The sequence below is a fragment of the Xyrauchen texanus genome, chromosome 1, assembly GCF_025860055.1.
Source record: "Xyrauchen texanus isolate HMW12.3.18 chromosome 1, RBS_HiC_50CHRs, whole genome shotgun sequence".
Classification (NCBI taxonomy): Eukaryota; Metazoa; Chordata; class Actinopteri; order Cypriniformes; family Catostomidae; genus Xyrauchen; species Xyrauchen texanus.
This window is the reverse complement of record NC_068276.1, coordinates 10,005,410-10,021,306: the sequence shown is the minus strand read 5'-3', so window position 1 is coordinate 10,021,306 and position 15,897 is coordinate 10,005,410. Positions and strand designations below refer to the sequence as shown.

Below are 15,897 nucleotides of genomic sequence, written 5' to 3'. Positions count from 1 at the left end.
CTCAGGGGATAAGACTGCAACCCTTGCACGCTAGTGACCAAGGCTTGAGCCCTGACTCGGTCCCAAGAGGGAATGAGGTGAGGCCTGGGCGGATTCAACCTCCTGGCACCTCTAAGGAAACTGATGATCTAGTCGTGCTTCCCCAAGGACTTACCGTCTACCGCATCATGGTGTGCCACTATGGTGGCCACTTACACCTTTAAGCTGCTCCTCTAACCTCTCCTGCAGGAAGGAAAGCACCGACCAGACTGTGCATCTCTGTGGGTCTTCACCTTTGGAAGAAAACCAATTCACAAACAGACGCCACTCCAAGGCATACAGCTGCCTCATGGAGGGAGCTCTGGCCTGAGTGATAGTTTCTAACAGGGAGGGTCACGAGGAGCATGACCTCCGAGAACCAAGCAGGGTGGGCCAGAACGGTGCCAACAACATGACTTGTTCTTCTTCCTCCCAGACTTTGCAAAGAGTCTGTGCAAGCAGGCTCACTGGGGGAAACGCATATTTGTGCAGGCCCCAGGGACAGCTGTGTGCCAATGCGTCTGTGCCGAGCGGGGCCTCGGTCAGGGAGTACCATAGCGGGCAGTGGGAGGATTCCTGGGAAGCAAACAGGTCTACCTGTTCTTTGCCGAATCGACTTCAAATCAGCTGGACCACATGGCGGAGTCTCCACTCTCATCTGAGTGTCACCTGTCATGACAGCGCATCCGCTGCACGATTGAGTTTGCCTGGGATGTGAGTGGACCACAACAGTCGCTGCTAGCTCCTCTGTGCTCTGCACCGGGGAGAGCTTGCTCTATTCCCAGTTGACCTGAAGCCCCATTGAGCACCAGGTCCCTGTGCGAACACAATAGATCTCGAGAGTGAGCTAGAATCAGCCAGTCATCTAGGTAATTGAGAGTGCGGAAGCCAACTTCCCTTAGCGGGTCAAGGTCTGCCTCTGTGTCCTTCATGAAGACGGGCTTGTACAGGGCCCGATTCAAAACTCACAGGTCTAAGATTGGCCACAACCCATCATCTTTTTCCGGTACGATGATGTAGGGGCTGTAAAACCCCTTCTTTCGCAAGTGGTGAAATCAAAGAAAAAGAGAACAAACTATTCTCCTCCCGGGAGGCTCTACGGTGGGGCCGAGCTGTCGGCTCAGGCTGTGGCAGAGCGGTGTTGCTGCCATAGGTTGATGCACTCTGTAACGAGTAGACGGGGTGCTTCGTCTGCTTCTTAACTGCCAAGAACTGATGGCAAAGTCCTCAACAGTGACACCGAACAGGAGAGATGGGGCATCAAGAAAGCAAAACTTGTCGGCGTCCTCTCTACAAGGTTGAGCCACAGGTGGCCTGCCTGCCTGAGATCCCATTACATGACCTTCGCCACCTGTAGGGTGTGGTCGGTCACAGAGCGCAGCTCCTGCATCACTCCTTGGTCAGGACAACCCTTGTGCAGCTCTTTCAATGCCTTGGCCTGTTGGACTTGAAGGAGGTCCATGGCATGCAAGGCGGAGGTGGCCTGTCCAGCAGCGCTGAAATCCTTGGCCATCAGGGATGACGTGAACTTATAGGCCTTGGACGGGAGCCTAGGACGATTCCGCAAGGTGGTGGCGTTTTGCGGGCACAGGTCGCCTGCTCCACCTGAGGAAATTCCGTCTACCCCCTGGTTGCACCCCAACGAGGGTAGTGAGAGCGGAGAGACTCACAAAACGCGACAGGCAGTAAAAGGAGCCTGCCACGATTTCGTGAGCTCCTCAAGCACCTCCGGGAAGAAAGGAACTGGGGCAGAGCACAGCTGTGTGCGGCGCTCTGAGCCCAGGAACCAATCGTCCAGCCGTGAATGCTCAGGGCAGGGTGGAGGGTTCCACTCCAGCCCAACGCTTGCGGCAGCCCGGGAAACCATGGCCGTCAGCTCCGCGTCAGCCTCTGAATGGGCGATCCCACCAGACGGATGAAAGAAGGCCGTGACCGCAACGCTGCCATGATCATGTTCTCGCAGTGAGAACATGAACCATCCCACGAACGCTGTCTCAGCGTGACAACGACCCATACACGTGAGACTGCGATCGTGGCCGTCAGAAGCCGAAAGAATGCAGGACCCAGGAACTGCACATAAACGGAAAGGCATCGTTAAAAAGATGCTTATCTGTGTGTTAGAAAGGAGAACCCACTGTAAAATGAGCCATATATCCAACAGTCTAGCCTCTGTAGAGGTGAAAAGGAATGCCAGTGGAATTTTTCAGCTTCACACTGATCGTCTTTGAAGAACAAATCTGAATGAGTGAATGCTCCTTTTATACCCGTATGTCTGGGGGAGTGGCATGCAAATTCCACTTGCCAATTTTCATTGGCCTTTTCTCAAATATTAGAGGTGATTGGGGCTCCCAAGTTCGACCCCTAGTGTCACTACATTGACACAACATCGAGTGAGTTACAGATAGGGAACCTGTAATATTGGGATATTTTTAAATTGTGATTTTCAGTCCTTAAGTCAAGTCAAGGAGATTAATAAAATCTTAAAATGCCATGGAAAAAGTAATAATAATGTCTAAAGTTATATATTAGTTATGATCAGCTCCAAAATATTTAATCTGCTAGAAAATACTCTTTGCAATATTGTTTCAATAAAATTATAATAAAAACAGTCCTTATCCAGAAGTCACAAATAACTGGGTAAGTCATGGAAATTCATAAGCTGCAAATTTGTTGAGAGCTGTAATCTAGAGTCCCATTTAATTCAGTTGAACAGTCAAGCTTATATATGCTCTTTTTCCATGGAATGGAGTTGGGCTTTGATGGAGGTCCCTCTGATGGAGGTCTCCATTGTATGTTTATAAGTGTTGAGGGGTAGAAATGTGCTTTTTGTGTGAGTGCCCACACATGTACAAACGACTAACAACACAACATATGGTGCTAGTCTGACATGCTCTTTTTTTAGCACAAGTATTTTTCCCATTCTCAGCTGTTTTCTGGCTGATCTGACCAAAGAGAATTAGGCAAACTAACTGTGCCTTGGGCTTCCACAAAAATTATACAGAAATTTTCAAGTAATGTGCTGACACTAGCAACAATTCCTGCAGTCAGAGACCATCAAAAAACCAAGGATACACTTAAATGAGTAGCACAGAACCAATGTTAATGGTCAGGAGCACTAAATTATATTTTGAGGTGCCAAAGAAACAAGCAAACCGTCATCTTGAACTATAATAACAAGCTACCTGTATGGATGACTCAGGTCCTCCTGCTGTTTTGACATTTTAAAAGGAATAGGTCACCCAAAGAAATAGGTCACCTCTCACCATCAAGTTGGCTGTTTTAGTTACTCATTAATTTTGTGTGATTAATTATATAAAACAATTATGTGTTAAAAAGATTAACACAATTAATCATTCCTTCTAACATGTACGTAAAATCCTTAATAAAAGCAAGTGTTTTCCTACCATAGTAGCAGTTCATGCTTGAAGTGCATACATGTACTAACTACATGTTATTATGAGCTGCTTCAAAAGACTTAAGGAACCCCCCATAAGGCCAAATAAATGCAACCTGGGGGGTCCCTTGGTGTTTCATCAAAACTAGAATACTAGAAACATTAAACAATAGATTTTTTTCAAACATTTGCAGAAACACAAAGTGACATTTTCCATTTTCTGTCAGTTTTCATAAATAATCCAAAACAAATTATTTACGTCATAAAATTCAAAACACACTAGAGTGCGCAACACGCTGACTTCTGAAAGAATTTACAGATGGTTACTGAGTGACACTGAGAATAGATCTTTATTTTCACTTCACATTAGCCCCATTCACACATGCAACATGGTAAATAACATGGAAAACCATTGGGTTGCCTATTCTGGTATTAGTATCATAAGCGCTGTTCACACATACCATCAGTATGGAAATATATAGGTAATGATACAACTTCTTCTTAAGGAAAATTGCCAGAGCTAAATATACCCATATTTTCAAAAAGGTTGTGTTCACAGACCTCTAACCTGAAATTTGCAGGTAATTTTCTGGAAAAGTCTGTGTGAAAGGGCTAACAACTGTAACATATAATTCTTCTTTGACATATTATTTTTGGTACAGCTAAATTACTACAAAAAAAAAAAAAAAAAAAATTCTCAAAACAAAACCGTCTCTAGAGGTTAATTAATGTGTTAATAGGCACAAAGTTTTGCCAGTATTTTTCTTACACTATGTTGTGCCCGTGACAAGCGGTTCTCCCTCAAAATCTTAAAATAATCAAGCCATGCTGATAAATCATAGTGACAACAAAGAAAACAATTCCACAAGTTCGGTGTGTCCCCTCCCCAAAAGCTTTAACTCAATTCAAACAATGTTCACAGGGCAGCCCATATATGTGTCTGTAAGGAGTCCGGCTCCAGTGAAACGCTCAGGTTCATATGGTGAAATGTTCAAGAAGAAACTCCCCCTCCATCTGCTCCAATACAATGGTCTCTTAAGTGTGCCTGTAAGTGCGCGTGTCTCTTTGGGGCGTGGCTAATTCAATGGCTAAAGGGGGTCGCATACTTGACACATCTGTTGGACAAAATGGCATGTCCTAACATTCAAAACAATTGTTTTCAATGAATCTACTGTGTGTGTGTATATATATGTTAGGGCTTTCAAACAATTACAATTTACTTGCATGTTTTCTTGTATTTAATGGAGATTAATCGCAATATCTCATAAGTGGTCTTTTACACATAACCTACCTTGTTGTACATATATATATATGTATATATTATGGTTGCAACAGTATAAGATTTTCACGGTATGTGTAACGAATGAGCAGCGAAGGCAGACGAGGAGATGCGGATCCAGATGCAGCTTAACTTTATTAAAGAAGTCAAACGAATACACACAAAGGAAAACCCTCAATGGGGAAACAAAACATAAAACAGAGAAAATGGGCAGGGACAGCAGGTGATAGACAGAAACCAATGGTAAATTAACGAGGGCAGGTGAAAACAATGAACGGAGAACACGAAAGCTAACAGGGAGACTATGAAAACTAAGGAATTACAAAAGTGGCAAAAATGGTAAACAAGGGGCAACGGTGAAACAAGACAAGGTATACGTAACAGTATGATAACCGTCTCAGAAAATATCATGCTTTCATGGCATACGGTATTACAACAATGTTTTTATTTGGTTGAGCAAACACTTGAAACTTTAAACCATTTTTATTGAAGTATGTGTAAAAAAAAAGTCTCGCTTTTGAAAATAAATAGAAAAAATAAGAAAGCTAACAGAATTACAATAATAAACCGAATTATAAACGATAAAAAATAGAATGTTACTATAACATGTTATATAACTATGTTAGTTTACATGTTAAATTAAATACTAAATGAAAAATAACATCAGCTGTGTGAGCTTTTAAAGTAATGTCCTATGATTATTAACAATTAACGTATACTGCAGGTGCGCAACAGTGCAGCCAGACTGATCCTGTCTGTACCTTTAACTAAGTGGTTCTCAACTGATTTTGCTTCAGGATGCAGATTTAACATTGGAAATCAAGTCGCATTTCCTTTTATGTTGCATAGTTTTGTTCATGGTTTTCAAGTACAAGGACATGCATCAAGTGACATTATTTTTGTTGTTGATGTCAACAAGAAAATTTACAATACATTTTCTCTCCCTTTTAAAAATTGAAGAGCATATGTACTTATATTGTCATGTTCACTGTTGTCTTTTGTTTTGTGCTTTTATGTGGAAGCTTAGTTTAGTTCCTGTTTCCTGTTTTGGTTTTTGTAGTCCTTTGTAGTTTCTTCTATTACCTTGTCTTGTTTCACTGTTGCCCTTTGTTTGTCATTTTTGTCACTTTTGTAATTCCTTAGTTTTTCACTTTTGTCACCCTTGTACTTCCATAGTTTTCTTGTTAGCGTTCCTGTTCTCCGTTCATTGTTTTCACCTGCCCTCGTTAATTTGCCATTGGTTTCTGTTCATCACCTTGTTACCTTGTTTGAGTTCTGTTTGTTCATTGGCCCCTTTTTCCCTTGTTCATGTATTTAACCCTGTCTGTTTGTTCAGTCTCTGTCGGTCGTTGTTTGTTAATGCACGTATTTGTTAGCTCCGTTTCCAGCCCGAGTTCCCTGTGACTACTCTCTCGTTCATGGTTCCTGTTCCCCTTGTTGATGTCTCCGTGTCCTTCCAAGGTTCTGTCTCTGTTTTCCCATTGTGGACCTTTCTTTTGTTCCCGTGTTTTGTTTATTTAATGTTTCAATAAAGCCGCGTTTGGATCCTACCTTCTGTCTACCTTCTCCTGATTTCCCACATCGTGACAGAACGACCGACCAATACAATGGATCCAGCGGTCCAACAGGCCAACTACCAGCTGCTCTGCTTGAAGCAAGGGGACCGACCGATTGAGGACCACGTCCAGGACTTCCTCGAGCTGGCATTTGTCTCCGACTTGCCGGACTTAATCCTGGCATCTTTCTTTCGGGGAAATCTGAATGCCTCACTAAGGGAGCGGTTGCCACCGGCGACGCTCGGCTGGACTTTGGAGGAGATGGTGGAAGAGGCTCTGCTGGTCAGCGGCTCGTCACTCACGGTGTACTTGGCAGAGGAGAACCCTGCCTCACCTCCCGTGGTGGCGACCTTGAGCTCGCCCTTGGCTCTTCCCGTCACGCCAGTTCCACCTGTCAGCGAGCCCATCCCTCCGCCAGTCGCCCCCCACGAGCCAGCGCGTTCATCTTTGTCTGCCCACAGGAGGAGGAGAAGACGGGCTTCCGCCTCCCGGCCAGCGCCTACGCCTGTCCCGGTCTGAGAGCCAGAGCCCACGCATGTCACGGTGAGCGAGCCAGAGCCCACGCATGTCACTGTGAGCGAGCCTGAGTCCTCGTCAGCCACGGTGAGCGAGCCTGAGCACTCGACCGTCCCCGAGCCAGCGCCTGTGTCCTCAGACATCAGTGAGCCAGTGCCGGTAGCCTCAAACGTCAATGAGCCAGTGCCTGTAGCCTCAGATATCCGTGAGCCAGCGGCTGTAGCCTCGACCGTCCCTGAGCCAGCGGCTGTAGCCTCGACCGTCCCTGAGCCAGCGCCTGTAGCCTCGACCGTCCCTGAGCCAACGCCTGTAGCCTCGACCGTCCCTGAGCCAGCGCCTCCCGAGCTTTCCAGAGCTCCACCTCCCGAGCTTTCCAGAGCTCCGCCTTCCGAGCTTTCCAGAGCTTCGCCTACCGAGTCTTCCAAGGCTCCTCTCAAGCCTCCCAGAGCTCCGCCTCCTGAGTCTTCCAGGACTCCGCCTCTCAAGTCTCTCGAGCCTCCCAGGGCTCCGCCTCTCAAGCTTCCCAGAGCTCTGCCTCTCGAGCCTCTCGAGCCTCCCAGAGCTCTGCCTCTCAAGCCTCTCAAGCCTTCCAGGGCTCTGCCTCAAGCTTCTCGACCCTCCCAGGGCTCCGTCTCTCGAGCCTCCCAGGGCTCCGTCTCTCGAGCCTCCCAGGGCTCCGCCTCTCGAGCCTCCCAGAGCTCCGCCTCTCGAGCTCCCCAGAGCTCCGCCTCTCGAGCTCCCCAGAGCTCCGCCTCTCGAGCCTCCCAGGGCTCTGCCCCTCAAGCCTCTTGAGCCTCCCAGGGCTCCGCCTCTCAAGCCTCTTGAGCCTCCCAGGGCTCCGCCTCTCAAGCCTCTCCAGCCTTCCAGGGTTCCGCCTCCAGAGCCTCTCGAGTCTTCCACGGCCCTTCTCCCCGAGCCTCCTACAGCTCCACCTCCAGAGCCTCCTATGGCTCCGCCTCCCAAGCCTCCTACGGCTCTGCTCCCAGAGACTCCAGAGCCTCCTACGGCTCCGCCTCCCGAGCCTCCTACGGCTCTGCGCCCAGAGACTCCAGAGCCTTCTAGGGCTCCGCCTCTAGAGCGTCCTACGGCTCTGCCGCCTGAGCCTCCCTCAGCTCCGCCAGCAGAGCCTCCCAAGCCTCCTACGACTCCGCCTCCAGAGCCTCCCGAGCCTCCCTCGTCTTCGCCTCTAGAGCCTCCTGCGGCGCCACCTCGCTCTGCCCTGTCTCCTGGGCCTCCCACGGCTCTGCCTCCTGAGCCTCCCACGGCTCTGCCTCCTGAGCCTCCCTCTGCTCGGCCTCTTGAGCCTCCCACGGCTCCGCCCCCTGATCCTCCCAAGCTTTCCATGGTTCCGCCTTCCTTGGCTCCGCCTCCTGAGTCTCCAGAGCCACCCACAGCTTCGTCTCCAGAGCCCCTCTCAGCTCCGCCTCCAGGACCTGTCCCTGTCCTGAGGCTGCCTCCTAGGCCTCCTGGACCTGTCCCTGTCCGCTGGCCACCTCCCAGGCCTCCTAGACCTGTCCCTGTCTTGTGGCCACCTCCCAGGTCCCCTGAACCGGCCCTTGCCAAGTGGCCAGCTCCTGGGCCATCTAAACCGGCCTCCGTCCTGTGGCCACCTCCCAGGCCCTCTGAACCGGTCCCTGCTCTGCGGCCATCTCCCAGACCACCTAAACCTGTCCCTGCCCGGTGGACGCCCCCCAGACCACCTGACCTGGTTCCCTGCACACACCCCCAGAGACTGCTTGCCTGCCCTCTCGGCCTCCCTGGTCTGCCTGTCTGCCCTTTGTGCCCCCGTGGACTGTCTCATTTCCCCTTTTGCCCCCGTGGACTGCCTATTTGCCCCTTTTGCCTCCTTGGACTGCCTGATTGCCCCTTGTGCCCCCTTTGGTCTGTCTGTTTGCCCCTGGGTCCCTCACTTTGTTCCTTGTGGGGTTTTTTTGTCATTTATTTTTTTTAGGATTGTGTGGAATCCGATCCTTTGAGGGGGGTTCTGTCATGTTCACTGTTGTCTTTTGTTTGTGGAAGCTTAGTTTAGTTCCTGTTTCCTGTTTTGGTTTTTGTAGTCCTTTGTAGTTTCTTCTATTACCTTGTCTTGTTTCACTGTTGCCCTTTGTTTGTCATTTTTGTCACTTTTGTAATCCCTTAGTTTTTCACTTTTGTCACCCTTGTGCTTCCATAGTTTTCTTGTTAGCGTTCGTGTTCTCCGTTCATTGTTTTCACCTGCCCTCATTAATTTGCCATTGGTTTCTGTTCATCACCTTGTTACCTTGTTTGAGTTCTGTTTGTTCATTGGTTCCTTTGTCCCATGTTTATGCATTTATACCCTGGTTATTTGTTCAGTCCTTGTCTATCGTTGAATGTTGTTTAGCCTGGTATGTTGTCCCTGCCAATTTTCTCTGTTTTATGTTTTGTTTCCCCATTGAGGGTTTTCCTTTGTGTGTATTCGTTTGACTTCTTTAATAAAGTTAAGCTGCATCTGGATCCGCATCTCCTCGTCTGCCTTCGCTGCTCATTCGTTACACATACCGTGAAAATCTTATACTGTTGCAACCATAATATATACATATATATATATGTACAACAAGGTAGGTTATGTGTAAAAGACCACTTATGAGATATTGCCCTTTGTTTGTCATTTTTGTCACTTTTGTAATTCCTTAGTTTTTCACTTTTGTCACCCTTGTACTTCCATAGTTTTCTTGTTAGCGTTCCTGTTCTCCGTTCATTGTTTTCACCTGCCCTCGTTAATTTGCCATTGGTTTCTGTTCATCACCTTGTTACCTTGTTTGAGTTCTGTTTGTTCATTGGCCCCTTTTTCCCTTGTTCATGTATTTAACCCTGTCTGTTTGTTCAGTCTCTGTCGGTCGTTGTTTGTTAATGGACGTATTTGTTAGCTCCCTGTTTCCAGCCCGAGTTCCCTGTGACTACTCTCTCGTTCGTGGTTCCTGTTCCCCTTGTTGATGTCTCCGTGTCCTTCCAAGGTTCTGTCTCTGTTTTCCCATTGTGGACCTTTCTTTTGTTCCCGTGTTTTGTTTATTTATTGTTTCAGTAAAGCCGCGTTTGGATCCTACCTTCTGTCTGCCTTCTCCTGATTTCCCACATCGTGACATATATGAGCCAATTATTATCCCATTTGTTTCCTCATTTAATTTTTTTAAAATATATAGTTACAGTAAAATGTACTTGTTCACTGAACTGTTGTATGTAAGCAATATCACACTCACTACAGTGTGATATGGCCCTACTACGGTTTGGCCTCGTGCCTGCAGCCGATTTGGCCTCGTGCCTGCAGCCAAATCATAGCACTGTTGATGTAGGGCCATATCGCAGTCTTGCTCGTGTGATATTGCTTAAATATATATTAGGGCTGTCAATCGATAACATTTTTTAATCTAATTAATTACATGATGTCCCGATTAATTAATATTGATTAATCGCATATACAAATATTTGCTGAAAAAGCCCCTTATATAACAATAATTCAATATATAATGATGAAATCATTATACATAGTTATCTTTAAATATTTAAAAAGTATATATATGTATAATTAAAATGCATTACATTCTTGTGGCAGAAGAGTTAATCATTGATAAGACAATACAAAAATGGCTTTAGAATACATGTATTGTTTACTACCATATTATTGAACATAAGCCAATCATTGGCATACAGATCACAGGAATCCATTTCACAAGTGAATTTGTCAATCAGTTCGACATTTATTATGAGGGCTTGTTTAAGGACCGGTCATATAGCTTAAGGGTATTTTGTTCTTAAGTCATTGGTCTTTTGGCTGTGCTTTATGAACAGTTCCCTTCAAGTTCTGCTCACCGGCTGATTTAGGATCAAGAGTGAGGACTTTGATTTGTCCATTTCAAAATTCAATTAACAATCATGTAGACTGCAAATAAATCTCACAGTCAGGCCTCTACATTTTGAGGGGCCAGTAATGGTGAAAACTGTGTGGTTGACTATAAATAATACTTTTGTGCTGAAGGGGATACATAAACCACATTCTCCACACCTGCTCACTCTCCTGCTGTGAGTGTGAGCATACGCGCGCGTGTGTGCGTGTGTGCGTGTGTGTGTGTGTGTGTGTGTGTGTGTGTGTGTGTGTGTGTGTGTGTGTGTGTGTCATAAAATTCCAGCCATATGATAGTTTTGTGTGTTGAACAGAATTAAATTTAAGTAATTATTCAATGACAATCTTCCCCCATGCTGTAGCTTTTAAATCTCACATGTGGTTGCATTTTTCAAACACTTCTGAAGGATATTCTGATTCACATATTTTACATTTATTATTTATTGATTACAAGCATGAATACAATCTGACAGCACAGATGGAGGGAAGATTATCAGTGAATAACTTCAATTTCAGTCTGTTCCTCACACATAGCTATCGCATTACTGTTTAAGACTTGGACTAATTTTATATTGTATTTATGTAGCTTGGCACTATAAATCCCCATCTACATTTAATATCTTTAAAACAGAAGCTCTGACATTATAATATCTTATTTTTTGTTTCACACCTGAAAGAAAAAAATACAGGGTCGGAACAACATGGTGGAGTAAGGGTGAGTCAATGATGACAAAATTTTCATTTTTAGGTGAACTACTCCTTTAAAGGGTGGTATAATGAAGTGGTTAAAGAAACATATGTTGGAGTCATGGCCTTTTGGTTAGCACATGCGCTCTAACACATTGAGCTGGGAAAAGGGGGGTAAAGTTTAGTTTAATGCCACTGAATTACTCCATATCCCAATGAACAAAATGTGCACTTGTTTAAAAATAAAAAAAGACCAAATGTACGGACAAGCGGTTATTATCGCAAAAATAAACACAGGGTGTTAAGGACCTCGATGTGAAGCAGGAAATACCGCAAATACCCCGCAATGGGTGACCCATGAACTCTCACCACTGTGGCCCACAGAATGTCGCTTTGAATAAATGCATCAGGTACTTGACAAATTAGTCATTGTAGGTTCAGGTACTGTAGATGCAGTTTCTGTCTAGACACAAAACTGCCCACTAAACAGCACCTCCCCTTTCATCTCAATTCCAGAGCTCAGCAGTGGCCACTTGTCTAAGCGAGCAAGCCGAACAAATCAATCAACCTACAAACTTGGGTAGGCCCCACCAATTTTACACATTGTTTCCTCCAAGCTCAGATACTTCTTTGTGTCTTCTCCCAGTCCCCATTCCTCCTCTCAATGAGGATACTTGATCCTCTTCAACTACATTCAAAACGGGAATGTACCGATATGAAGAATGAACCAAGGCGTCTCTGCATCCCTTTCAGTGTCCCGAACCTAAGCTTTCTGGCATGAGCGTATGAGCAGAATGGATCAAAAGACGTACGGCTCTGCAGATTACAATGGCCGATTAGAAGTGATAAGTCCCTTTCATCAGTATCATATTTTAGTGGGGATGGAGCGGGATCCACTAAGGACAAGTTGCAGCTCACCCCCTTCCATTGTTTTTACACTCCTGCATCGACCACTGTGCAACATTATCCATTTTATGCATAGAGACAGCATACGTGAGTGTGTGTACATGCCCAAGAGGGGCATTTTGAGTTTAATGGAAATAAGGTCGATGAGTATCCTCCTCTAGGGACAGTTTGGTTTGTGGGGGAGCAGTGCTCAACTCCTCTCACTCAAATGTTTTGGGCTTTTCAACACACTGGAAGGAAGATGGGGAGTGAGAGAGAGAACTCTGGCAGGCTCACTAAACAGCCTTTGACAGACATGAGCACAGAGGAAAGAATTCCCCCCACCCCCAATCTGGCATTTTTTTGCCTACACACCAGGTGCAGGGGAAGCAGAATCACAAATGCATCTAGAGCTGTATTATGGTCGAGACAAGATCGGAGTCCAGACCTTTCCTCGTAAGTACAACCCCCTCCCCCCAAAACCAACTAACTCACCTTTATTTCTTTTTAATTTGCTGTTTCTTTTTCTATAACAAGAGGCTTTTGTTACATTGATTACCAGATTCTGACATATGTAAAAAATCTTCAGTACTTGTCAAGCGTCCCGGTGGTCTTCTCATCATTGTATTATGTAATATTCATGGTGCACAAAGTCAGAGCTAAAGAAGAGGACTTGTACAATGTTGAACAGAGCAAATTTTCAAAGGGAATTTGAGTCTACATTGAGTATAATCAACCACAAACAACGGTAGTGTACGACTGGAAATTCCATAAGTTGTTTTGGTTGGCCTGTAGATGCATATGGCTATCCGGACTCGGAATTTTAGATAATTGTAGCTTCATTACAAAAGGTAAACTACAAATTCAATAATGCAATGTGCTCAGACAAAACTCCTTGACACTGACAATACAAATTTACAGATGCTAAAGGCTTTTGGAACATCCAAGGGAACAGAAGAGCCAGTATTCAAAAATGTGAATTCCTTTCGGCAAGAAAAATCCATAATCCTGCCAAAGAAACACCCGAGGGGCTAGAAAATATGCACTGCATTATTAATGTACACAAGTAAGTTAACTGAATTCTTGCTTTCTTTCTGATAGTATTTCAACAGCAAAATAGCATGTTCGAACAGTAGTTTACCACCATTTACCAGTGAGATTAAGGCAGTAAAGACAAAAACGTCTCTCTCTCTCTCTCTCTCTCTCTCTCTCTCTCTCTCTCTCTCTCTCTCTCTCGCTCTCTCTCTCTATGCTGTTAAAAAGATGAAGACATCAAAGAGTTACACAGAGTAATAAATGTTGCAATGAAAAAGTTGATTTATGACGTTACCAACTCATGAATCTTAAGTAGTTCTGGAGAAAAGTGGGAGATTCCTAGCACAGTGCTTCTGAACTGTGGGTCACAGGTCTGTTTTGATAGTGAAAACGCAATGCAACTAAAGCCACGTCCACACTAATACATTTACTTATAAGGCTTTGATAATGTTCTAAAAGATAAATGTTACTTTGTAAAAACTATACATTGCTGCTAACATTAGGACAATTGCGTTTCAGACCGTACATGGAAATGACGGAGGGCCACGCTTCTTACGTTTCAGTGTGTATCAGCAACTTTTGGAAAACATTTGAAAATGGCAGTGTAGATGGAGAGTTTTGAAAACAAAAACGCTGTTATCAAATTAATCCGGATTAATGTGGACCTGATCTAACCATATAATTAAGCATAGTAATAAATTGAATTATAAGCTGTTAAAAGTAAACATTTTCCATATCTTTTTGGATAAGTGTCCAATCAAGCTAGCCAAGTTAGGTAGATGCCAACATGGGCAGGTTGTGTGACAAGCACTCACGCTTGAAAACTGTGAACAAAATTAGGCATAGTAAAAGAATATACAACCCAGTCTATATTTAATACAAGTTTACGTGCATTGAGGATAACCATATGTGCAGACTACAAAGTGTTTTGTGCAGTGAATTATTGGCATGAAATCATTGAAATTCAAGACATGTTAATGATTTTGCCTATTGTTGTCCGAATGATTGTCTGGATCTGGCCTGGAATCCACCTATTGAGTACCCTTACCCTAGGAGAAGTATTTAAAAGTTCATAGCCTGTGATTTTGAGAAAATCCCAAATGGCTGACTTCCTGTTGGGTGGAATGTGTGCAAAATTTCAAGAGTTTTCACGCATGTTAACCCTCTGGGGTCTGAGGGTGTTTTGGGCCCTGGAGAAGTTTTGACATGCCTTGACATTTGTGCTTTTTTCAGTTGCTTAAAAACATATTAATGGCTAAAGTCGGATAACACTGTATTCAACACAAACTGGGTTAAGATAATATGTGAGCAACGTGTGTGTACATGTTTGTATTTTTGAGAAAATAATGTTTATGTGTGGTTTTTGAAAAAAAATTAAGTCATTGAAATAAGGCCATATAACACATACTAAACATTTGTCCACAAGACTTTTGAGAACTGGATCTTGTAGCCTAGAGTTTTTGCTACAAAATGATGTGAAAACCATCCTGATCACTCATTTATACAAAACAATATAGAGATTTAACTTTTGTAAGACATGTTTAGTGTAAGAAAGGTCATATGTGAGGAGGCGTGAACTATCATGAATATGGATGTATTTCACACCTGAGGAGACAAAATACCCCTCCCCTGGGCCTATCACTGAGGAATGTGACAGAAAGACGTAATGATCAAAATCAAGTTTTAAGTTAAAAGAAGAAATATGACTATGCATTTTCTTTACATAAAGACTTTACTTAATTTTAGACCTACACTACCATTTAAAAGAAGTCTCTTCTGCTCACCAAGACTGCATTTATTTGATCCAAAATGCAGTAAAAACATTGATATTGTGAACTCTTTTTACAATTTAAAAGAACAGTTTTCTATTTGAATATATTGTAAAATGCTATTTGTGATCAAATCTGAATTTTCAGCATCATTACTGCAGTCTTCAGTGTCACATTATCCTTCAGAAATCAATATAATATGCAGATTTTCAAATATGGGCATATTTAAAGTACATTTTACTTATTTAACCTGAACAGATATTTGCAAGCAAAAGCTTTGTTGATGATAATGAGGCAGCACCATGTATTCATTAGTTGCATACCATGTCAACTAATGAAAACTAAATGACTTACTCATCTGAAATTGTATCCTCGGCTGGATCAAGTCACTCTTTAAAATACAAATGTTCATCGGTGTCCCGCTCTTCTTCTGAGGAAAATGTTAACTCTTCATCACTATACAGGAGTTTCATCGCCTGTGTATCTTGCGATCTTTCAAATGCGCAGAAAAGTGAATGAACTAGATGCTTTTTAAGGCACAGTCGGGGGCGTTTACCATTCGCATTGATCGCCTTAGTAAATTACCGTATGAATAGCGCCCTCTGCCCGTGGGTGTGATCACATTAGGAATTATTAACTGAGCCAGGAGAAACTGTATCGCTTTGTTTCATACAGATTACATTGCAAGAAAATATTTTTTTTAAATTTGAATTCTTTTTTTTAAAAGTAGACATTTTAAGCTTTCTTTAGACATATATTTCATGTTTGTTTGATAAGTATTCGCAGAGTTTCAGTAAATTTTTATGACGTGTTTCAGATATATGCTCGTGAACAAAGAGACTGCTGTAAGCTCACCCTTTTTATTTTCTTTATTTTACAAAATCACAAGGTTTGTTGTT

General features: G+C 43.8%; 1 protein-coding gene across 1 annotated transcript in view; it reads right to left on the bottom strand.

Moving 5' to 3' along the window:
- Nucleotides 1-15,897, bottom strand: part of adamts17 (ADAM metallopeptidase with thrombospondin type 1 motif, 17) — a 273,229-nt gene that overhangs the window by 241,776 nt on the left and 15,556 nt on the right. The gene's annotated exons all lie outside the window — the stretch shown is intronic.